Here is a 24,761-nt window from a genome sequence, read left to right on the forward strand (position 1 = left end):
CGTTTTATAGCAATTTATATCCGATTAGTGCGATTTTGGGACATTTATTTCTGAGCCACTGTGAATCTCTGGGCACCGTTCCAGTTCATGCCGAACGCAATGTGCATTTCTGCATGGCAAGAGGACAGCTTACGACCAAAAGACGATTAGACCCAAGAAAGGATTCTTTGACCAAGATTCTGATGGAAGAACAGCTCAAAGTAGGAACAATTTATTATGATGATAAATCGTGTTTCTGTCGAAAAATGTTAGTGGCTTAGGACGCCATTTTTTTTGACTTAGCTTCGCTTGGCGCAAATTGTATTGAAAAGTAAGGATAATTTAAAAAATGTAATTCCGCGATTGTATTAAGAATTAAATTGTCTATCAATCGCTGTCCACCCTATATTTTTTAGTCACGTTTATGAGTATTTATGTACACGACTAGATCACTGTCTAATATGGCGCACGACATTTTCTGACCAGCTGGGCTACTTTTCTCATTGTCTAACCATGATTTTGGTGGCTAAATATGCACATTTTCGATCAAACTCTATATGTATGTTGTAATGTGATGTTACAGGAGTGTCATCTGAAGAATTCTGAGAAGGTTAGTGAAAAAATTAATATATTTTGGCGATGTTTACGTTATCGCTCTCTTTGGCTAGAATCAATGCTGGGGTAATGTTTGCACATGTGCTATGCTAATATAACGATTTATTGTGTTTTCGCTGTAAGACACTTAGAAAATCTGAAATATTGTCTGTATTCACAGGATCTGTGTCTTTCGATTAGTGTATGCTGTGTATTTTTACGAAATGTTTGATGATTAGTAGTTAGGTAAACACGTTGCTCATTGTAATTATTCTAGTCCATTTGTGACGGTGGGTGCAATTGTAAACTATGACATCTACCTGAAATATGCACATTTTTCTAACAAAACCTATCCTATACCATAAATATGTTATCAGACTGTCATCCGAGGAGGTTTTTTCTTGGTTGGTGGCTATCAATATCTTAGTTTAGCCGAATTGGTGATAGCTACTGGTGTTGGTGGACAAAGAAAAAATGGTGGATTATGCTAATGTGTTTAGCTAATAGATTTACATCTTTACATATTGTGTCTTCCCTGTAAAACATTTTAAAAATCGGACATGTTGGCTGGATTCACAAGATCTGTGTCTTTCATTTGCTGTATTGGACTTTAATGTGTGAAAGTTAAATATTTAAAAAAATATATATTTTTTGAATTTCGCGGCTCTGCCTTTTCAGTGGGGGTGGGGGGGGGTGTGCCGCTAGCGGGCTAGACAGGTTAACAAGTCCAATACAGCAAATGAAAGATACACATCTTGTGAATCCAGTCAACATGTCCAATTTTTTAAATGTTTTACAGCGAAAACCACACATATATTTATGTTAGCTCACCACCAAATACAAAAAAGGACAGACATTTTTCACAGCACAGGTAGCATGCACAAAGCCAACCTAACTAACCAAGAACCAACCAAACTAAACAAGAAACAACTTCATCAGATGACAGTCTTATAACATGTTATACAATAAATCTATGTTTTGTTCGAAAAATGTGCATATTTGAGGTATAAATCAGTTTTACATTGCAGCTACAATCACAGCTGCCGTCAGAAATAGAACCGAAGCAGCCAGAGTAACTACAGACACCAACGTCAAATACCTAAATACTCATCATAAAACATTTCTGAAAATTGATGGTGTACAGCAAATTAAAGACAAACATCTTGTGAATCCAGCCAATATTTCCGATTTTTTAAGTGTTTTACAGCGAAAACACAATATAGCATTATATTAGCTTACTACAATAGCCTACCACACTACCGCATTCATTCATTAAGGCACATTAGCAATAGCAATAGGCACGTTAGCGATAGCGAATAAACCAGCAAGATATATAATTTTTGACTAACCTTGATAAGCTTCATCAGATGACAGTCCTATAACATGAGGTTATACATACACTTATGTTTTGTTCGAAAATGTGCATATTTAGAGCTAAAATCAGTGGTTATACATTGTGCTAACATAGCATCTTTTTCCCACAACGTCCGGATATTTTTTCAGACACTTTTTCTGACACATATTCTGACCAAATAACTATTCATAAACATAACTAAAAAATACATGTTGTATAGGAAATGATAGATACACTAGTTCTTAATGCAATCGCCGTGTTAGAATTCTAAAAATAACTTCATTACGATATGCAGTTTACGTTATGGCGAGAGCGTGCCCAATACCTGTCCGCAAACTACTAGTTCACATGTACGACAGATATATGAAATAACATCATAAAATGGGTCCTACTTTTGCTGATCTTCCATCAGAATGTTGTACCAGGGGTCCTTTGTCAGGAACAATCCTTGTTTGGTTTTAGAACGGCCTTTTTCCCTCTCGATTTAGCAAGCACACTTGCCAAGTGGCGCGAATCTCTCCATCGTCAACAAACTCAGAGAACGGAACACGGCAAAACTCCCGAAAAAATTTCAATAATCTGATTAAACTATATTGAAAAAACATACTTTACGATGATATTGTTACATGTATCAAATAAAATCAAAGCCGGAGATATTAGTCGTCCATAACGACAGCTTATCAGAAGGCAAATCCAGGTCCCTTCACGCGCTCTCCAGAAAACAGGAAACTGGTGACACGTCATGCCGAGAGCTATTATTCGACCCCAGATCAAGTTACACACTCCATTTCTTCTCTCACTTCCTGTTGACATCTAGTGGAAGACGTATGAAGTGCATCTAAACTAATAAATATCAAGGACTTTAATAGGCAGGCCCTAGAACAGTGCATCGATTTCAGATTTTCCACTTCCTGTCAGGAAGTTTGCTGCAAAAGGAGTTCTGTTTTACTCACAGATATAATTCAAACGGTTTTAGAAACTAGAGAGTGTTTTCTATCCGATAGTAATAATAATATGCATATTGTACGAGCAAGAATTGAGTACAAGGCCGTTTGAAATAGGCACGATTTTCCCCTCTGTCCTCAACAGGTTAATGGGGGCCTGAATGGTTCGCATTTTCCTGTAGTCTACGAGCAGCTCCTTTGTCTTGCTCACATTGAGGGAGAGGTTGTTGTCCTGGCACCACACTGCCAGTTTTCTGACCTCCTCCCTATAGGCTGTCTCATCGTTGTCGGTGATTAGGACCACCACTGTTGTGTCGTCAGCAAACTTATGTGTTGGAGTCATTTTTGGCCACGCAATCATGGGTGAATAGGGAATACAGGAGGGGACTAAGTACACACCCCTGAGGAGCCCCAGTGGTAATGATCAGCGAGGCAGACATATTGTTGCCTACTCTTACCATCTAGGGCGGCCCGTCAAGAAGTCCAGGATCCAGTTGCAGAGGGAGGTGTTTAGTCCCAGTGTCCTTAGCTTAGTGATGAGCTTCGTAGGCACTATGGTGTTGAACCCTGAGTTGTAGTTGATGAACAGCATTCCCCCATAGGTGTTCCTTTTGTCCAGGTGAGAAAGGGCTGTGTGGAGTGCGATTGAGATTACGTCATCTGTGGATCTGTTGGGGCGGTATGCAAAATGGAGTTGGTCTAGGGTGTCCGGGAGGATGCTGTTAATGTGAGCCATGACCAGCCTTTCAAAGCACTTCATGGCTCCCGACGTCATTTATTCTTGGGGAATGCTGCTTTTTAGTTAGATTTGCGACAGTGTCAAAAATACATTTTGGATCATTCTTATTCTCCTCAATTAAGTTGGAAAAATAGGATGATCGAGCAGCAGTGAGGGCTCTTCGATACTGCACGGTACTGTCTTTCCAAGCTAGTCGGAAGACTTCCAATTTGGTGTAGTGCCATTTCTGTTCCAATTTTCTGGAAGCTTGCTTCGGGACTCGGGTATTTTCTGTATACCAGGGAGCAAATTTCTTATGACAAATGTTTTTTGTTTTTAGGGGTGCAACGTCATCTAGGGTATTACGCAAGGTTAAATTTAGATCCTCAGTTAGGTGGTTAAAGGATTTTTGTACTCTGACGTCTTTGGGTAGGTGGAGGGAGTCTGGAAGGGCATCTAGGAATCTTTGGGTTGTCCGAGAATTTATAGCACAGTGTTTGATGATCCTTGGTTGGGGCCTGAGCAGATTATTTGTTGCGATTGCAAACATAATAAAATGGTAGTCCGATAGTCCAGGATTATGAGGAAAAACATTAAGATCCACAATATTTATTCCACTGGACAAAACTAGGTCCAGAATATGACTGTGACATTGAGCAGGTCCGGAGACATGTTGGACAAAACCCACTGAGTCGATGATGGCTCCAAAAGCCTTTTGGAGTGGGTCTGTGGACTTTTCCATGTGAAAATTAAAGTCACTAATAATTTGAATATTATCTGCCATGACTACAAGGTCCGATAGGAATTCAGGGAACTCAGTGAGGAGCGCTGTCTATGGCCCAGGAAGCCTGTAAAATGGAGTAGGCTGCATAGATTTCATGACTAGAAGCTCAAAAGATGCAGTCATTTTTTTTGTTTGTAAATTGACATTTGCTATCGTAAATGCCAGCAACACCTCCGCCTTTGCGGGATGCACGAGGGATATGGTCACCAGGAGGAGAGGCCTCATTTAACACAGTAAATTCATCAGGCTTAAGCCATGTTTCAGTCAGGCCAATCACATCAAGATTATGATCAGTGATTAGTTAATTGACTATAACTGCCTTAGAAGTGAGGAATCTCACATTAAGTAGCCCTATTTAGATATGTGATATTTCACAATCTCTATCAATTATGACAGGAATGGAGGAGGTCTATATTCCAGTGAGATTGCTAAGGCAAACACCGCCATGTTTAGTTTTACCCAACCTAGATCGAGGCACAGACACGGTCTCAATGGGGATAGCTGAGCTGACTACACTGACTGTGCTAGTGGCAGACTCCACTAAGCTAGCTAACAGCCTGCTGCCTGGCCTCCACCGTATTTCATTGTGGAGCTTGAGGAGTTAGAGCCCTGTCTATGTTGTGTGGCAAACCTCTTCAAGGTTATGAGCATTTGTCACAAATTAAGTGGGAAACTGTCACCAAATTACCCCAGAATGACAGTTCTTTCGAACAGGACAGTACCTGTGTGGTTGTTTCTCCGTCATGGTCCACCCAGGTCGTAGGCAAGGTTAAGGATAGCAGGGTTCGGTACACAAATCGGGTTCTCGGTATGTCCAGGTCCAAACGCCAACAGGTAAGTCCAAAACAGTCCAACTCATACACGGTAAATCCAGACAATATCTATTGTCTCTTTCTCTACGGTTCATAGATCCTTCCATCCCTCAATCCCTCTTCCTGGTTTTTCTTGACCCTTTATCTGTGTGTCGGCTCCACCTTCTGAGGGTTCCCCTTGCTTCTGGGACTTGTAGTTTTGGCAGTCTGACATTTTGTGATATGTAGTTCTGATCGGGGTGGCCATTTTAGTGATCGGGCAGAGCCCGTTTATTAGTTCTGCTCTCACATATCTGCCATTTATCACTCGACCCCCTTCTTTGCCACAGTTGGTAGATAAGATGAGAGCACCCCTCCAGCTAGGATGGAGTCCGTCACTCCTCAGCAGGCCAGACTTAGTCCTGTTTGTGGGTGAGTCCCAAAAAGAGGGCCAATTATCTACAAATTATATCGTTTGGGAGGGGCAGAAAACAGTTTTCAACCAGCGATTGAGTTGTAAGACTCTGCTGTAGAGCTCATTACTCCTCCTAACTGGGAGGGGGCCAGTGACAATTAATCGATGCCGACATATCTTTCTAGCTGATTTACACGCTGAAGCTATGTTGCGCTTGGTGACCTCTGACTGTTGCATCCTAACATCGTTGGTGCCAACGTGGATAACAATATCCCTATACTCTCTACACTCCCCAGTTTTAGCCTTAGCCAAAACCATCTTCAGAATAGCCTTAACGTCGGTAGCCCTGCCCCCTGGTAAACAGTGTATGATCGCTGGATGATTCTTTGTAAGTCTAATATTTAGGGTAATGAGTCGCCAATGACTAGGGTGTTACATTTTTGAGAGATAATGTTGGGAGGCTTCGGCGTCTCAGACCCCGTAATGCGTGGAAGAGAGACCTGACTCCGACTCGTTGCTTAATGGGGAGAACTGGTTGAAAGTTTCTGTCGGCTGAAGTAGCGACTACTGTTGAGCATTCCTACAGCATTTCCCTCCAGAAGCCCTGAGAAAATTGTCCGGGTGCGGGAGAGGAGATTTTTACTACTATCTGTACTTATTAGTGGCAGAAAAGCTGTTTCATCCTGTCCTACTCTTAAATTACCTTTGACTAATGATTGCGTCTGAAGCTGGGCTTGCAGCACGGCTATCCTCGCCATAAGGCGATCGTTCTCCTGTATATTATGAGTACAGCAACTGCAATTACAAGGCATAATGTTAATGCTACTACTTAGCTTCGGCTGGTGGAGGTCGTGTAGAACCATGTCCAGATAAAACGTCCGGGGTGAAGAAGTTGAATGAAAAAAGTCGAACCAGGGAAAAATAAAAATATAAAGCATTAATTAAAAAGTAAAAACCGTAAAGTTGGCAAGTAGCAAAGAAACGTTAGCAACAAACCGCACAGCAGTACGTAAACATGCCCACAAGTCTTACCCCCTCTGCAACCCAACCTGTTCCACGCAAAGGAGTTGGCAGTGTCCAAAGTATACGACATGAAATATGCTGTTTGTTTGTCGCTTGTGGATTCTTTTGGTGTTCGTGTTTATCGTTGAGTGGGAGTCTAAAAACTCAAAGTTCTCACCCCTTCTTTGTACTTCATTTTTTCTCTACTAACTTTTTAGGGGCTAAAGAATCTCCTATTGGAAATTCTCTTGCATTTCTAAGAGAAAGAGCAGACCCTTGAAGTGAGACTTTTAAAAGCTCTTAGTAGCCCGCTGGCTGTCTGAAAAAGCCAGTCACTTGAAGCAGCAATCTTTCCTTTGGGACATTGCACTACCGAGAACAATAGCTGATTCCCAGAGGTTTTGGCACTCTGGTGGTGGTCCAAAGCATCAGCTGTGACACCATCTCAAGACAAGACATTACACTGTGTGTGTGTGTGTGTGTGTGTGTGTGTGTGTGTGTGTGTGTGTGTGTGTGTGTGTGTGTGTGTGTGTGTGTGTGTGTGTGTGTGTGTGTGTGTGTGTGTGTGTGTGTGTGTGTGTGTGTAAAGCCTGAATCAAACATTTATATATGGACAATTTCTCACATTTATAGCTAACGTTAACATTCAATACAGAACATGGATAATGTGAGGGACTAACTCCATGATGATTGTCATTTTGCAGAGGATCAAAAATGCACCAGGTCTTTGCTTTGATCCTGGACAGGAGAAGCAATAGACAGCTCTGGATTTGGATACAAACTGACATTTTATAGGATTCATCAAGATATTGCAAGCTGTTCTCTGCAAACATGGCCATGTTTCAAATCACATCGCTGCAGTGTGTTTTCAGCGCTGACAAAGAAAGAACACATATTTGCCAAATCCCTGGACATTATCAGTTGGCACATCTTATGTATTGGTACATAATCCTCCCAACCCAGACAGCGGTTGTGGAAACATAGTGAAGTTGCTCACTACAACAAGAGCACAGCCAGAGCCCTGTTCCTCTCTAGGTTTATTCCTAGTTTTTCCTAGCCACCGTGCCTCTACATCTGCATTGCTTGATCTCTGGGGTTTAAGGATGGGCTTCTGTAAAAGCACTTTGTGACAACAGTTGTAAAAAGGGTTCTATAAATACATTTGATTGATTGATTGATTGACGATGATTACATTTTAAGACACAAATGCACAGTGAGAGAAAGTAATCAGGGCAGCTAAAGAGGTGTGGTATGCTTTGGTGAGTATTATCAGGGTACAGAATACCCCAAAATAGACATGTATCTAAAAATATATCCTATTTCATTAACATGTTTGGTGAGTCATTGTCTGGCTTTCCTTGCCAAATTTCGATACGTACTTCAAAGTTGTTTTCATTTTCATTTACATAATGTTATACCTCTACCTGCTCAGATTCAGGAATATGTCTCTTTCATTGTTCCTTCACAATAGCTAACACCGCTTCATTAACTCAGGATTCCTATTTGACTCTGCCATGCCTTCTTGCCTGTCCAACATTTCCTCATCTCCCACCTCTTCTAATGAGACTATCTCCGATGCTCCTCCCTATTTGTCCCCTGCCCTGCTACAGCCGGTCAACGAGTCCGAGGTGCTAAAGGGGCTCCTTAAACTTGACCCCAGAAAAACATCTGGGTCAGATGGTTTAGACCCGTTCATCTTTAAGGTTGGTGCCCCATATCATCGCCAAGCCTATCTGAACTTTTTAGCCTGCCCCTCCTCTCTGTGGAGGTTCCCATTGCTTGGAAGGCAGCCATGGTGTGTCCTTTATTCAAAGGGGGAGATCAAGCTGATCCTAACTGTTGTAGGCCAATTTCTATTTCGCCCTGTTTATCAAAAGTGTTGGAAAAACGTGTCAATAATCAACTGACTGGCTTTCTTGACGTCTAAAGTATTATCTCGGGTTTCCGCTCAGGCTATGGATGTGTCACTGCAACCTTACAGGTCCTAAATTATATCACCATTGCCCTTGATTCTAAGCAATGTTTTGCTGCTATTTTTATTGACTTGGCCAATGCTTTCGATACGGTAGACCCTTCCATTCATGTGGGCCGGCTAAGGAGTATTGATGTCTCTGATGGGGTCTTTGGCCTGGTTTGCTAACTACCTAAAAGAATGCAGTGTATAAAGTCTGAACATCTGCTGTCTCAACCACTGCCTGTCACCGAGGGAGTACTCCAAGGCTCGATCCTAGGTCCCACGCTCTTCTCAATTTACATCAACAACATAGCTCAAGCAGTAGGAAGCTCTCTCATCCATTTGTATGCAGACGATACAGTCTTATGGTCAGCTGCCCCCTCCCCAGATTTTGTGTTAAAGGCTCTACAACAAAGCTTTCTCAGTGTCCAACAAGCTTTCTCTGCCTTTAACCTTATTCTGAAAACCTCCAAAACAAAGGTCATGTGGTTTGGTAAGAAGAATACCCCTCTCCCAACTGGTGTGAGGGTTTAGAGCTTGAAGTAGTCACCTCATACAAGTACGTGGGAGTATAGCTAGATGGTACACTGTCCTTCTCTTCTTCTCATAGTTGACAATGCAAACAATTTTGGATTTTCAACACATTAATGTTTCTTATGAGAATAAGTACAAACGTACAACATAGACAATTACCAACATTAACCTAATGCCTATGTTTGCCTTAAATATGGCTCCCAATCAGAGACAATGAATGACAGCTGTCTCTGATTAAGAACCCTTCAGGCAACCATAGACTTACCTAGACAACTACACTAGACACTGCCCCATACACATACAACACCCCTAGACACTACAAAAATACATACCTTCCCCATGTCACACCCTGACCTAACTAAAATAATAACAAAAACAAAGATAACTAAGGCCAGGGTGTGACAAAGAGAGACTGGCATGCATAGCATTTATATCAGCCCTCTGATTACAACTAAGAGCAAAATGTGCCGCTCTGTTCAGGGGCAGCTGCAGCTTAACTAGGTATTTCGTTGCAGCACTGGACCACATGACTGGACAATAACCAAGATTAGACAAACCTAGAGCCTGCAGGACTTGCTTTTTGGATTGTGGTGTCAAAAAATCAGAGCATCTCTTTATTACGGCCAGACCTCTCCCCATCTTTACAACCATTGAATCTATATGTTTTGACCATGACAGTTTACAATCTAAAGAAACTGCAAGAAATGTTGTCTCCTCAACTTATTCAATAGCCACACCATTCATTACCAGATTCAGCTGAGGTCTAGAACATAAGGAATGATTTGTACCAAATACAATGCTCTTAGTTTTAGACATGTTCAAGACCAGTTTATTACTGGCCACCCATTCCAAAACAGACTGCAACTCTTTGTTAAGGGTTTCAGTGACTTCATTAGCTGTGGTTGCTGATGCGTATATGGTTGAATCATCAGCATTCATAGACACTCAAGCTTTGTTTAATGCCAGTGGCAGGTCATTGGTAAAAATAGACAATAGTAGAGTGCCTAGAGAGCTGCCCTGCAGTACACCACACTTTACATGTTTGACATTAGAGAAGCCTCCATTAAAGAAAACCCTTTGAGTTCTATTTGCTAGATAGCTCTGAATCCACGATATGGCAGAGGTTGAAAAGCCATAGCACAAACGTTTTTTCAACAACAGGTTATGGTCAATAATATCTAAGGCTGCACTGAAATCTAACAGTACAGCTCTCACAATATTCTTATTATCAATTTCTTTCAAACAATCATCAGTCATTTGTGTCAGTGCAGTACATGTTGAGTGCCCTTCTCTATAAGCATGCTGAAAGTCTGTTGTTCATTTGTTTACAGAGAAACAGCATTGTATTTGGTCAAACACAATTTGTTACAACAGTTTGCTAAGAGCTGGCAACAAGCTTATAGGTCTGCTGTTAGAACCAGTAAAGGCCGCTTTACTGCTCTTGGGTAGCGGAATTACTTTGGCTTCCCTCAAGGCCTGAGGACAAAAACGTTCCTCTCGGCTCAGATAAAAAATATGACAGATAGGAATATTGCTCACTGATGACCATCCTACCCATGCTAGACTACGGAGATGTAATTTATTGATTGGCAGGTAAGGGTGCTCTCGAGCGGCTAGATGTTCTTTACAAGTCAGCCATTAGATTTGCCACCATTGCTCCTTGTAAGACACATCACTGCATTCTATACTGCTCTTTAAACTGGTCATCTCTGTATACCCATCCAAAACCCACTGGTTGGTGCTTATTTATAAAACCCTCTTAGGCCTCACTCCCCCCTATCTGAGATACCTACCGCAGCCGCCAACCTCCACATACAACACCCGTTCTGCCAGTCACATTCTGTTAAAGGTCCCCAAAGCACACACATCCCTGGGACGCACCTCTTTTCAGTTCGCTGCAGCTAGCGACTGGAACTAGCTGCAAAAAACAGTCAAACTAGACCGTTTTATGTCCATCTGATCATTCAAAGACTCAATCATGGACACTCTTACAAACAGTTGTGTCTGCTTCGTGAGATGTATTGTTGTCACTACCTTCTTTCCATGTTGCCATGTTGTGTTGCTACCATGTTGTTGTCATGTTGTGTTGCTTCCATGCTGTATTTTTGTGTTGTTGCCGTGCTATGTTTTTGTCTTAAGTCTCTCTTTATGTAGTGTTATGGTGTCTCTCTAGTCATGATGTGTGTTTTGTCCTATATATATTTTTTTTTTTATATCCCAGACCCTGTCCCTACAGGACGCCCTTTGCCTTTTGGTAGGCCGTCTTTGTAAATAAAAATGTGTTCTTAACTGACTTGCCTAGTTAAATAAAGGTAATAAAAACACATAATTAGAAAGTCTCTCTAATTCAACCACCACTCTATTTGTTACTCATTGGTTGGAGTAAATGGATGCCATGTTTGCTCTGTACAGTGTTATTGTCTTCATCTATCTGTGGGATCAATCTAGTCTTGTCCACCAGCGTACTCTATCTTGTCTAAACTGGGGATATGGTTAGGATCAATCCCACATGACGGGAGAGGTGACCAACTAGTACTCTGACCCACATGGGTAATGGTTCACTGTGGCAGGGAGAGTTTATCATTACTGATAAAATACCTCCCTAAATACCTCCATAAAGAGGATCTAGCAGAGTGAACTCTATTCCTTCTGAGACATCTTCTTCAGTTTCAAGTAGAGTACAGATCCTCCCATTTCCATTAGCTCTAGTAATCAGCACGCAAAACTTGACATTCTCTTTTTCAATTGAAGGATCTTTTCTATCTCATCACTCAGTAGTCAAAAGCACTTTGATTGAATCCCAATTTTAAATTCATGAATACCATGCATGGTTGTAACACTATCATCAAATCACATTTTATTTGTCACATGCTTCACAGACAACAAGTGTAGACTAACAGTGAAATGCTTACTTACGGGTCCTTTTCCAACAATGCAGAGTTAAAGATTAAGATAAAATAATAAAAAAATAGGAGTGACACAAATAATAAATATACAGTGAAGAATTAATAACAATAATGACATGGCTCTATACAGGAAGTAAGAAATAACATGGCTGTAAACAGGAAGTAGAAAATAACATGGCTGTGTACAGGGAGTACCAGGTAAAAACATGGCTATATACAGGAAGTACCAGTGCCGAGTCGATGTGCAGGGGTACGAGGTAATAACATGGCTATATACAGGGAGTACCAGTGCCGAGACAATGTGGTGAGGTACAAGGTAATTGAGGTAGCTATGTACATATAGGTAGGTAGGGGTAAAGTGACTAGACAACAGGATAGATAATAAACTGAGCTGTAGCAGCAATGTTTGTGGAACAATAGCAGCAGCGTATGAGGTGAGTGTGAAAGTGAGTGTGTGTGTGTGTGTGTGTGTGTGTGTGTGTGTGTGTGTGTGTGTGTGTGTGTGTGTGTGTGTGTGTGTGTGTGTGTGTGTGTGTGTGTGTGTGTGTGTGTGTGTGTGTGTGTGTGTGTGTGTATGTTTGTGTGTGTGTGTGTGTGTGCGCGTGTGTGAGTGTGTGTATTTGTGTGCATGTGTGTGTGTGTGTGTCTGTGTGTGTGTGTGTGTATGTTTGTGTGTGTGTGTGCGCGTGTGTGTGTGTGTGTGTGTGCGCTTGTGTGAGTGTGTGTATGTGTGTGTGTGCATGTGTGTGTGTGTGTGTATGTGTGTGTGTGTGTATGTTTGTGTGTATGTATGTTTGTGTGTGTGTGTGTGTGCGTGTGTGTATGTTTGTGTGTGTGTGTGCGTGTGTGCATGTGTGTGTGTGTGTGTGTGTGTGTGTGTGTGTGTGTGTGTGTGTGTGTGTGTATGTTTGTGTGTATGTATGTTTGTGTGTGTGTGTGTGCGCGTGTGTGTGTATGTTTGTGTGTGTGTGTGTGTGTGCGCGTGTGTAAGATAAAAGATAAAAAGTCATTTAGCAGACGCTCTTATCCAGAGCGACTTACAGTAGAGTGCATACATTTTATTACATTCACATACTGAGACAAGGATATCCCTACCGGCCAAACCCGGACGACGCTTTGCCAATTGTGCGTCGCCCCACGGACCTCCCGGTTGCGACAGAGCCTGGGCGTGAACCCAGAGACTCTGGTGGCGCAGCTAGCACTGCGATGCAGTGCCCTAGACCACTGCGCCACCCGGGAGGCGTGTGGGAGGCGTGTGTGAGTGTGTGTATGTGTGTGCGTGGGTGTGTATGTGTGTGTGTGTGTGTGTGTCTGTGTGTGAGCATGTGTGTGTTAGGGTGTCACTATAAGTGTGTGTGGCTAGAGTCCAGCGTGTGTTCATAGAGTCAGAAAGGCTGTTAAATGATTTAATTATGAATTCTATTATAATTGGGATATGTTTCTGAGAGGTGCCTTGGAGCCTCTGAATGACTGCGGGGAAGTGATTGATGTGTTTGGGTGGCATTTACCATCGTTGACCCGGGTCCAGATTACCATCTCATTAGCTACTGTTATGTAGACCCTTCTGAGACACAAAGGAAAATAAATCAAGGTCCAACACAAAATATGGGTAACCAGCCTGGGGGAATTCCCAGCGACAAAATACGTTGTAGCTCTTTCAAAAAATTCTGTAGCTCTGGGACACGGAAACGGTACTGTCTTCAAATCAGTCTTAAAAAATACTCAATGTCAAAATGTGGGTCTGCAGCCCCGGCAAAACTCCCATAGCCACCAGATACGTTGATGTAAACAGTAGGGGAGCAGTGGTCTGCTGTTGCTCTTAGTATGGCATAGGCATTACCCACATCATTTAGCTTCTTGTAAAATAAGGCTTCATGGAAACAATTGATCAACATTTCTTCTTCTTTAATTGTGGAATCAAATACATCCTAATACAAGGTTTACACACTCCCCCACTAGGTACCATCAGCCCCATTAGCTATGTCTTATGTTGACTGCAGACATGGATTAATGGCTCCCTTGTGAGGGAGAAACATACGAAGGAAAAACATTTGCCATGAAGATCTCTTAAGTGGTTTTAGTGGTTGTGAGAGAGATGAGTCACTAATCCCATATTGTAACGGTCATCGTTGCATGAAGAAGTGGACCAAAGCGCAGCGAGGTAAGTATTCATGATTTATTCATAAAACTGAACACTGAATAACAAAAACAACAAAGAGAACGAACGAAACCGAAACAGTTCTGCCAGGTGCAGAAACACAAAACAGAAAACAACTACCCACAAAACACAAGTGGGAAAAGGCTACCTAAATATGGTTCTCAATCAGAGACAACGGTAGACAGCTGCCTCTGATTGAGAACCACACCCAGCCAAACACACAGAAATAGAAAACATAGAACACAAAACATAGAATGCCCTGACCAAACCAAAATAGAGACATAGAAAGGATCTTTAAGGTCAGGGCGTGACACATATCCCAATTATAACATGCACATGTAAAAAATGTTCAGATAATATGCTGTACGTCTGTGGATTTTACTATATTTTGGTTTTGGTAATACCGGTACCGCCTTTGAATGGAAAAATATGGAGAAGTTAATATTTTGAAAACTTCAGAAAAATATAAGAATACAGACGAACAAAATAGTCAACAGACATGCAATTGACTTGTTACTGTGGAGAGTTTGTAGAGCATCTACAGATGGACTATCCAAATAAAGTGTATATGGCCTTCGAGTGGTCTTTGTTCTATTCTCCAGCAACATTGATATGTATATATATGTTTTGAGACAGCATCTTACTGTTAAAAAGGAGCTGCAGGACATACTATGTCCTACTTCTCTGTAACTCTCTGTTATCCCCTCTGGTAGTGCAGACGTTGGAAGACCAGAGATTCTTCCCAAACGGCATGTGTAAGTGCAATGTGTGCATGTATGTGTGAGCGTGTGTGTGTTTCCATAAGTTTGTGTGTGTGAGTGTGTGTATGCATGAGCACACGTGTGAGAGAGAGACGAAAGAAAGAACAAAAGAGTGAAAGAAAGAGACAGAAAGAGTAAGGGACTGTAGAAACAGAGAATATAGAGTTCCCTGTTATTATTCTGTCCACCTGTCTCCTGCCTCTCCCTGATCAATGGCCACTGTCACTCAATGCAGGCTCATACACTTCATGTTTAGAACTACAGAAGTAGCTAACGTCCGCCCGCCCTGCCCGCTTTGTGAAGAACTGTATTATTCATGCAGACCAAGTACATGACTGGAAAACTGGATGAGCACCTCACAAGCTGGACTTGCTGTCATGCCTGTCAACACTGTGCTGAAGAAACAAGTAACTGTCTGTAGGACAAAATGAGCTAAGGTGTCTTTGTAGTCAAGATAGAATTCTGATATCTCCAGTGTCGTCCTTTGTCATGGTTACCATTTCAATACAAAGAACAACTCAAAAGACAACGGCAAGTTCTCAGATATACAGAAACGATTCTCTCTGATGTCTATATTAGTGACAAGCCTTCTCAACAGCACAATATCTGTGTCGTGAACAGGGGTGTTGAATTCCATTAGCCGGCTCTTTTCGAACATGAGGTTGTTGACATTTAACTATATGAATGTCACAACAACAATTTTTTTTTGGACATTGCTCTAAAAGGTGTTGTGTCACCAAGTCTGCCTTAGGTCACCTTGACATCAGACCAAACGCAAGTGATTTAAAGGCAGAAGAAAAAAGTAATTCCTCCTCTTTCAAGGTTAGGAGAATGAGGTTAAGTTTAGGAAAAGGGTTAGGGTTAAACTTAGCTCAAGTGCAACAGTTGTCAACAATCGACTTATCGTGTAGCCCAATCAGTCATGCAAAACAGTCTTGAGGGGCAACAAATCTGCCCAATTAGCTTTCCATATAGCCGTTGACACGGACACTGTAAGACGGCCTCCATGTATGCAGTTACTCATGACTCACAGACACACACCCCTCCTCCCAGTAAGTATGACTAACTGCAGCTACATTTTTCAGGTAGGATAGCAGCTTAAATAAGAAATAACTAATATTGTTAACCATATCGAGATAGTCACGTTAATACATGCACATGCAGTCTACTCAATGGGGGGGGCATGAACGGCAACATCGGGATACAGTGACCTTCACTCCCATTTGACAAGCACCACTGCCCAGCAACGGCATGGTATGTAGCTACCTAGCATCAATGTGAAAGTCGCAGTAAGCACACAGATACAATGCATGAATCAACAGTACACCAATCATCAGTACTTTTAAGCAAAAATAAACAATCAGCAGTTTTCTAACTGAAAATGTAAGATTTTGTATGTAAAACTAACAGTCAAATAAGTATCAGACTCATCCTCGGGCTTCAAAACATTAGCCCAACATCTCTTATGGTATGGTAGCTCAATGTAATATATGGTAGTTGTGTGGTAAAAAAACACAGCTCAATCAAAACCGTCTAACCTAAAGCAGAGCGATTTCGACACACCCACTCCGTTCCACACATCCACTACTTTTCTTTCCACACACACCCACTCCTTTCCCACTACATTCTTTCCCACTACATTCCTTTCGACACACCTAATATTTTCCACACACCCACTACATTCCTTTCGACACAACTAATCTTTTCCACACACCCACTACATTCCTTTCGACACACCTAATCTTTTCCACACACCCACTACATTCCTTTCGACACACCTAATCTTTTCAACATGCGCACTACATTCCTTCCGGCCCACGCACACGCCCCATAACCTACTCTGGTTGCCATATTGAGCTGCAGCTACCCCCTTCTCCCTCCCAGACCCAGAGACACATGAGCCAGCCAGTGCTGTATCATATCACCGAATCTTCTACCTGACTGAAAGTTTAAACTTGATGTCAGCAAAATGTCGATGCCAAGTTCCAGTTCCAACTGGTTATTTTCTTATTTTTTTAAATTTCATTTAACCTTTATTTAACTAGGCAAGTCAGTTAAGAACAAATTCTTATTTACAAAGACAGCCTACCAAAAGGCAAAAGGCCTCCTGCAGGAGCGGGGGTTGGGATTAAAAGTAAAAATAGATAACTTATAGGACAAAACACACATCACAACAAGAGAGATAACACAACACTACATAAAGAGAGACCTAAGACAACAACATAGCATGACAGAAACACATGACAACACAGCACGGTAGCAACACAACATGGCAGCAGCACAACATGGTAGAAGCACAAAACAGGGTACAAACATTATTGGGCACAGACAACAGCACAAAGGGAAAGTAGGTAGAGACAACAATACATCACGCAAAGTAGCCACAACTGTCAGGAACAGTGTTTATGATTGAGTCTTTGAATGAAGAGATTGAGATAAAACTGTCCAGATTGAGTGTTTGTTGCAGCTAGTTCCAGTCGCTAGCTGCAGTGAACTGAAAAGACGAGCGACCAAAGGATGTGTGTTCTTTGGGGACCTTTAACAGAATGTGACTGGCAGAACTGGTGTTGTATGTGAAGTATGACGGCTGCAGTAGATATCTCAGATAGAGGAAGTGAGTCCTAAGAGGGTTTTATAAATAAGCATCAACCAGTGGGTCTTGCGACGGGTCATTGCTGTACAGAAAACGTCATCTTGGTTGTCAAAAAGTTATTAGATAAAGGATTCACATGAGTCCCTACTGAGGGACTCTAGGACACACACCACACGCAAGTATAAATTAGTTGACAGTTGAGTCCTATGCTGTACTTTATTAAATTACAGCCTGATGCACTCACATCAGTGAATTCAATGTACACTGAACAAAAATAAATGCAACATGCAACAATTTCAACAATTTTACTGAGTTACAGTTCATATGAGGAAATCAGTCAATTTAAATAAATTCATTGGGCCCTAATCTATGGATTTTGCATAACTGGGAATACAGATATGCATCTGTTGGTCACAGATACCTTGAAAAGAAGCTAGTGTAGTGGATCAGAAAACCAGTCAGTATCTGGTTTGACCATTAGCCTCATGCAGCACAACACATCTCCTTCACATTGTCACACCCTGACCATAGAGGCCCTTGGTTCTCTATGGTGTAGTAGGTCAGGACGTGACTAGGGGGTGTTCTAGCTCAATATTTCTATGTTGGTGTTTTGTATGGTTCCCAATTAGAGGCAGCTGGTAATCGTTGCCTCTAATTGAGGATCATATTTATGTAGCCATTTCTCCCAGCTGTGTTTGTGGGATATTGTTTTGTGTTTGTGCACCACTACTTTCACGTTTCGTTATTGGTTTATTGGTTTTGTTTAAAGTTTCACCGTAATAAAGATGCGGAACTTCAATCACGCTGCACCTTGGTCCGCTCATTACGACGATCGTGACACACATAGAGTTGATCAGGCTGTTGATTGTGGCCTGTGGAATAATGTCCCACTCCTCTTCAATAGCTGTTGGTAGATATTGGCGGGAACTGAAACACACAGTCATACATGTCGATCCAGAGCATCCCAAACCTACTCAATGGGTGACATGACTGGTGAGTATGTAGGCCATGGAAGAATTGGGTCATTTTCAGATTCCAGGAATTATGTACAGATCCTTGTGACATGGGGCCGTGCATTATCATGCTGAAACATGAGGTGATGGCGGCGGATAAACGGCACGGCAACAGGCCTCAGGATCTTGTCACAGTATCTCTGTGCATTCAAAATGCCATGGATAAAATGTAAATGTGTTCGTTGTTCGTAGCTTATGCTGCCCATACCATAACCTCACCACGACCATGGGGCACAATGTTAACATCAGCAAATTGCTCTCCCACACGATGCCATACACAGTGTCTGCCATCTGCCCGGTACTGTTGAAACCCAGATTCATCTGTGAAGAGAACTCTTCTCCAGCGTGCCAGTGGCCATCGAAGGTGAGCATTTCCCCACTGAAGTTGATTACGACGCCAAACTACAGTCAGGTCAAGACTGCAAAGCTTCTCTGAGACTGTTTCTGACGGTTTGTGCAGAAATCCTTCAGTTGTGCAAACCCATAGTTTCATCAGCTGTCCGGTTGCCTGGTCTCAGACGATCTTGCTCATGAAGAAGCCGGATGTGGAGGTCTTGGGCTGACATGGTTACACGTGGTCTGCTGTTGTGAGTCTGGTTGGACGTACTGCCAAATTCTATAAAATTATGTTGGAGGTGGCTTATGGTAGAGAAATTAACATTCAATTTTCTGGCAACTGCTCTGGTGGACATTCCTTGAGTCAGCATGCCAATTGCATGCTCCGTTGAGACATCTGTGGCGTTGTGTTGTTTGACAAAATTGCACATTTTAGAGTGGCTTTTTATTGTCCCCAGCACAAGGTACACCTGTGTAATGACCATGCTGTTTAATCAGCTTCTTGGTATGCCATACCTGTCAGGTGGATGGACTATCTTGGCAAAGGAGAAATGCTCACTAACAGGGATGTAAACAAATTTGTGCACAACATTTGAGAGAAATAAGCTTTTTGTTCATGGAACATTTCTGGGATCTACTATTTCAGCTCATGAAACATGGGACCAACACTTTACATGTTGAGTATATATTTTTGTTCAGTATAAATTGCACTGTAAATTGTGCTGCTTTGTGTGACCCGTTTATTGAGCGCAACAATGGATATTACAAGTTTAGAGATCCACTAGGTGTCTCCTAGACACAAACATTTCTGTTCCACCTGAACCCCACCTGTTGGAGGAGGGTGGTGTGGTTGAGAGGAGGGGTGTTGGGTTCACTACCTTAGAAGAGTGGCTCCAGCTCTTTCTCATACCTCCAGAGCACCCTAGACCACCATAATAAACATCATAGAGGGACAGATGAGAGTGTGCACCCATTGGAGAAAATAATACACAATACACAACACAGTAACCGTCTACTCAAGGAGAAGAGAGAGGAAGGTAACAGCTGCACTGGGACCCAAAACTCCAAACCCCAATCTATTATTCAACAGAGGTACAATAAGATAACTTTCCCTTTTTGTCACTCGCTGTAAATATGATGAAACTCAGCAACACAAGGGGGCTAGATCTGCAATAGTAATAAAGATTTTTTTTTGCAATCGGAAGGGGGAAGAGGGCAGGGTCCTTGATTAAACATCGACTTACAATCTTCTGTGTTTCTTGTCTTCTGTGTGATCAATAATTCATATGAGGTAAAAGTGACTGTAAGAATGACCAGACACATACATGTATGTGTCTTAGATTAAATGTGTTAATTGAAGTCTATTTTTAATTTGTTTTTGCTCAATGTGGTGGAATGTAAGCTATGTGTGGTCTACCCATCTCCAAAGAGTGGTGAGGAGGAGTCTACAGTGTCTAGAAGAGAATTCACCAAAAATGTTCTGTATTCAGGGTTCATTCAAAAATAGTTTTTTAAGCTCTTATTATTGACAGTTACAGCTGATTGTATATCGACTTGATTTCCTTAAACATAAGTCATGTGATTTATTTTCTTCAGCTTCTAACTTTTTGCCTCCAGCTCCTGATATCAGGGCATAAAAACTACAATTTGTCTCCTGAATTTACCCAGCTGGCACTCTAGGCCTGAGCTCATTTTCCCTGGTTTTCCCTGGCTAAACTAGCTGGCTAACTGAACAATGCTAGTTAAACAATGCTTTCGTTCTCATTGCCAAACTTCATAAATACTGTGCCTTCAACTGCAAAACTCCTTTGCTAGTTAAACAATCATGTAACTAAGAAATTTGCTGCATAGAAACTTTGACATTTGGTATTGTTTTGTTGTTTTGTTGAATAGTCATGACTGGTTCGAAATATATTCACATTTATATAATAGCCATTTAGCAGACACTCTTATCCAGAGCTACTTACAGTTATTGCATTCATCATAAGATAGCTAGGTGGGAAAACAACATTTCAAAGGCATATTAAGTACACTTTTCCTCAATAAAGTAGCTATCAGCAAAGTCAGAGCTAGAAAGGTGGACTGGGGTTCGAGGTCAGGAGGGGGATTATTTAAGATACTCTTTGATGAGGTAGAGTTTCAGACGCTTCCGGAAGATGGGCAGGGACTCTGATGTCCCCTAGCTTCAAGGGGTAGCCGGTTCCACCATTGGGGTGCCAGGACATAGAAGAGCTTAAACTGGGCTCAGTGGGAGCTGCCCTCCCATTTGGGGTTGGAGGGCCAAGAGACCAGAGGTGGCGAAGGATATCATTGCTACTTAACGTGGATCCAAGTTCAGTTTTGAGATCCACTGGCGTTATTGACATAGGGTTAACTGGTCATTTCTGACTGGTCTGCCTGACAACAGGCAGCCTCTAAACCAACTTGGCTCAATGGGATATGTGGTGATTTTGCCAACACAGCCAGATATGTACACAGTCTTGTCCTTTTTTAAACTGACTATCTTATTTGTTGAATAAATCAGACTTTATTAATATAATGCGTAATCTATGAATGTCATAAGTTAATTGACAGGAAAATGAAAAAACTCACCACTCTATAGAGTTGGTGTCACTTCTGCTCATTCAACACCTTTTCCGCAATAATTTCAATGGCAGGACGAATTTGCTCAAGATTTAAAATTTAACAAGTCAAATTCCACACACTGGTTTAGAGCAATATCAAAATGTTCTTGATTTTGCATTAATTTCCAATGAAGGCCCTTCAAATATCGTTCAGAAGAAGCCTACAATTTCATAGGAAACTAATATTGACATGCCATGGTGCCTTTCTGAGTAAAACTCAACATCCAATCAATGCCTACTGATTGCGTCGATGACAATTAATGCACATTGTCAATATCAATGTTAATTTGCACAGATGTGAGAATTGGAAGGCAGCATCATGAGATTTGAATAATAATGGAGGTATCTCCAAGCCATAAAACGAACCAGAGACGTTCTCTTGATCCTCATTTGACTGACAGCTTGTTATGGATAAAGTGAAGAGTGGGATTGGACTGTTGGCTCCTGTCCACTGTGCTGGATAATCTAAATGTACAGCTATTGAGAAGCACAGGACAGATGTATTATTTAGTCATCCATTTGCCACTTAGGGGTATAGATCATCTGCATCACGGTTTCCTGTTGCGCCAGCTTGAGAACTACCAGCTAAATGCATTTTTGATGAAGGTGTATAAATGGCCTGATGATAATGAAACTCCCTAAAGCCTGGTTCATAGTGATGAGGGAGGACGCTCCCTAAAGCCTGATTCATAGTGATGAGGGAGGACGCTCCCTAAAGCCTGGTTCATAGGGATGAGGGAGGACGCTCCCTAAAGCCTGGTTCATAGTGATGAGGGAGGATGCTCCCTAAAGCCTGATTCATAGTGATGAGGGAGGATGCTCCCTAAAGCCTGGTTCATAGTGATGAGGGAGGACGCTCCCTAAAGCCTGGTTCATAGTGATGAGGCAAGACGCTCCCTAAAGCCTGGTTCATAGTGATGAGTCAGGACGCTCCCTAAAGCCTGATTCATAGTGATGAGGGAGGATGCTCCCTAAAACCTGGTTCATAGTGATGAGGGAGGACGCTCCCTAAAGCCTGGTTCATAGTGATGAGGGAGGATGCTCCCTAAAGCCTGGTTCATAGTGATGAGGGAGGACGCTCCCTAAAGCCTGGTTCATAGTGATGAGGGAGGATGCTCCCTAAAGCCTGGTTCATAGTGATGAGGGAGGATTCTCACAAAAGCCTGGTTCATAGTGATGAGGGAGGATGCTCCCTAAAACCTGGTTCATATTGATAAGGGATGATGCTCCCTAAAGCCTGATTCATAGTGATGAGGGAGGATGCTCCCTAAAGCCTGGTTCACAGCGATGAGGGAGTATGCTCCATAAAGCCTGATTCGTAGTGATGAGGGAGGACGCTCCCTAAAGCCTGGTTCATAGTGATGAGGGAGGATGCTCCCTAACGCCTGATTCATAGTGATGAGGGAGGATGCTCCCTAAAGCCTGATTCATAGTGATGAGGGAGGACGCTCCCTAAAGCCTGGTTCATAGTGATGAGGGAGGACGCTCCCTAAAGCCTGGTTCATAGTGATGAGGGAGGATGCTCCCTAAAACCTGGTTCACAGCGATGAGGGAGGATGCTCCCTAAAGCCTGGTTCATAGTGATGAGGGAGGATGCTCCCTAAAGCCTGATTCATAGTGATGAGGGAGGATGCTCCCTAAAGCCTGGTTCATAGTGATGAGGGAGGATGCTCCCTAAAGCCTGGTTCATAGGGATGAGGGAGGACGCCCCCTAAAGCCTGGTTCATAGTGATGAGGGAGGATGCTCCCTAAAGCCTGGTTCATAGTGATGAGGGAGGACACTCCCTAAAGCCTGGTTCATAGTGATGAGTCAGGACGCTCCCTAAAGCCTGATTCATAGTGATGAGGGAGGATGCTCCCCAAAGCCTGGTTCATAGTGATGAGGGAGGATGCTCCATAAAGCCTGGTTCATAGTGATGAGGGAGGACTCTCCCTAAAACCTGGTTCATAGTGATGAGGGAGGACGCTCCCTAAAACCTGGTTCATAGGGATGAGGGAGGATGCTCGATAAAACCTGATTCATAGTGATGAGGGAGGATGCTCCCTAAAGCCTGGTTCATAGTGATGAGGGAGGATGCTCCCTAAAGCCTGGTTCATAGTGATGAGTCAGGACGCTCCCTAAAGCCTGATTCATAGTGATGAGGGAGGATGCTCCCTAAAGCCTGGTTCATAGTGATGAGGGAGGATGCTCCCTAAAGCCTGATTCATAGTGATGAGGGAGGATGCTCCCTAAAGCCTGGTTCATAGTGATGAGGGAGGATGCTCCCTAAAGCCTGGTTCATAGGGATGAGGGAGGACGCCCCCTAAAGCCTGGTTCATAGTGATGAGGGAGGATGCTCCCTAAAGCCTGGTTCATAGTGATGAGGGAGGACGCTCCCTAAAGCCTGGTTCATAGTGATGAGTCAGGACGCTCCCTAAAGCCTGATTCATAGTGATGAGGGAGGATGCTCCCCAAAGCCTGGTTCGTAGTGATGAGGGAGGATGCTCCATAAAGCCTGGTTCATAGTGATGAGGGAGGACTCTCCCTAAAACCTGGTTCATAGTGATGAGGGAGGACGCTCCCTAAAACCTGGTTCATAGGGATGAGGGAGGATGCTCGATAAAACCTGATTCATAGTGATGAGGGAGGATGCTCCCTAAAGCCTGGTTCATAGTGATGAGGGAGGATGCTCCCTAAAGCCTGGTTCATAGTGATGAGTCAGGACGCTCCCTAAAGCCTGATTTATAGTGATGAGGGAGGATGCTCCCTAAAGCCTGGTTCATAGTGATGAGGGAGGATGCTCCCTAAAGCCTGGTTCATCGTGATGAGGGAGGATGCTCCCTAAAACCTGGTTCATAGTGATGAGGGAGGACGCTCCCTAAAGCCTGGTTCATAGTGATGAGGGAGGATGCTCCCTAAAGCCTGGTTCATAGTGATGAGGGAGGATGCTCCCTAAAGCCTGGTTCATAGTGATGAGGGAGGATGCTCCCTAAAGCCTGGTTCATAGTGATGAGGGAGGATGCTCCCTAAAACCTGGTTCATAGTGATGAGGAAGGACGCTCCCTAAAACCTGGTTCATAGTGATGAGGGAGGACGCTCCCTAAAGCCTGGTTCATAGTGATGAGGGAGGACGCTCACTAAAGCCTGGTTCATAGGGATGAGGGAGGACGCTCCCTAAAGCCTGATTCATAGTGATGAGGGAGGACGCTCCCTAAAGCCTGGTTCATAGTGATGAGGGAGGATGCTCCCTAAAGCCTGGTTCATAGTGATGAGGGAGGATGCTCCCTAAAGCCTGGTTCATAGTGATTAGGGAGGATGCTC

This window comes from Salvelinus fontinalis, chromosome 28, assembly GCF_029448725.1.
Source record: "Salvelinus fontinalis isolate EN_2023a chromosome 28, ASM2944872v1, whole genome shotgun sequence".
NCBI lineage: Eukaryota > Metazoa > Chordata > Actinopteri > Salmoniformes > Salmonidae > Salvelinus > Salvelinus fontinalis.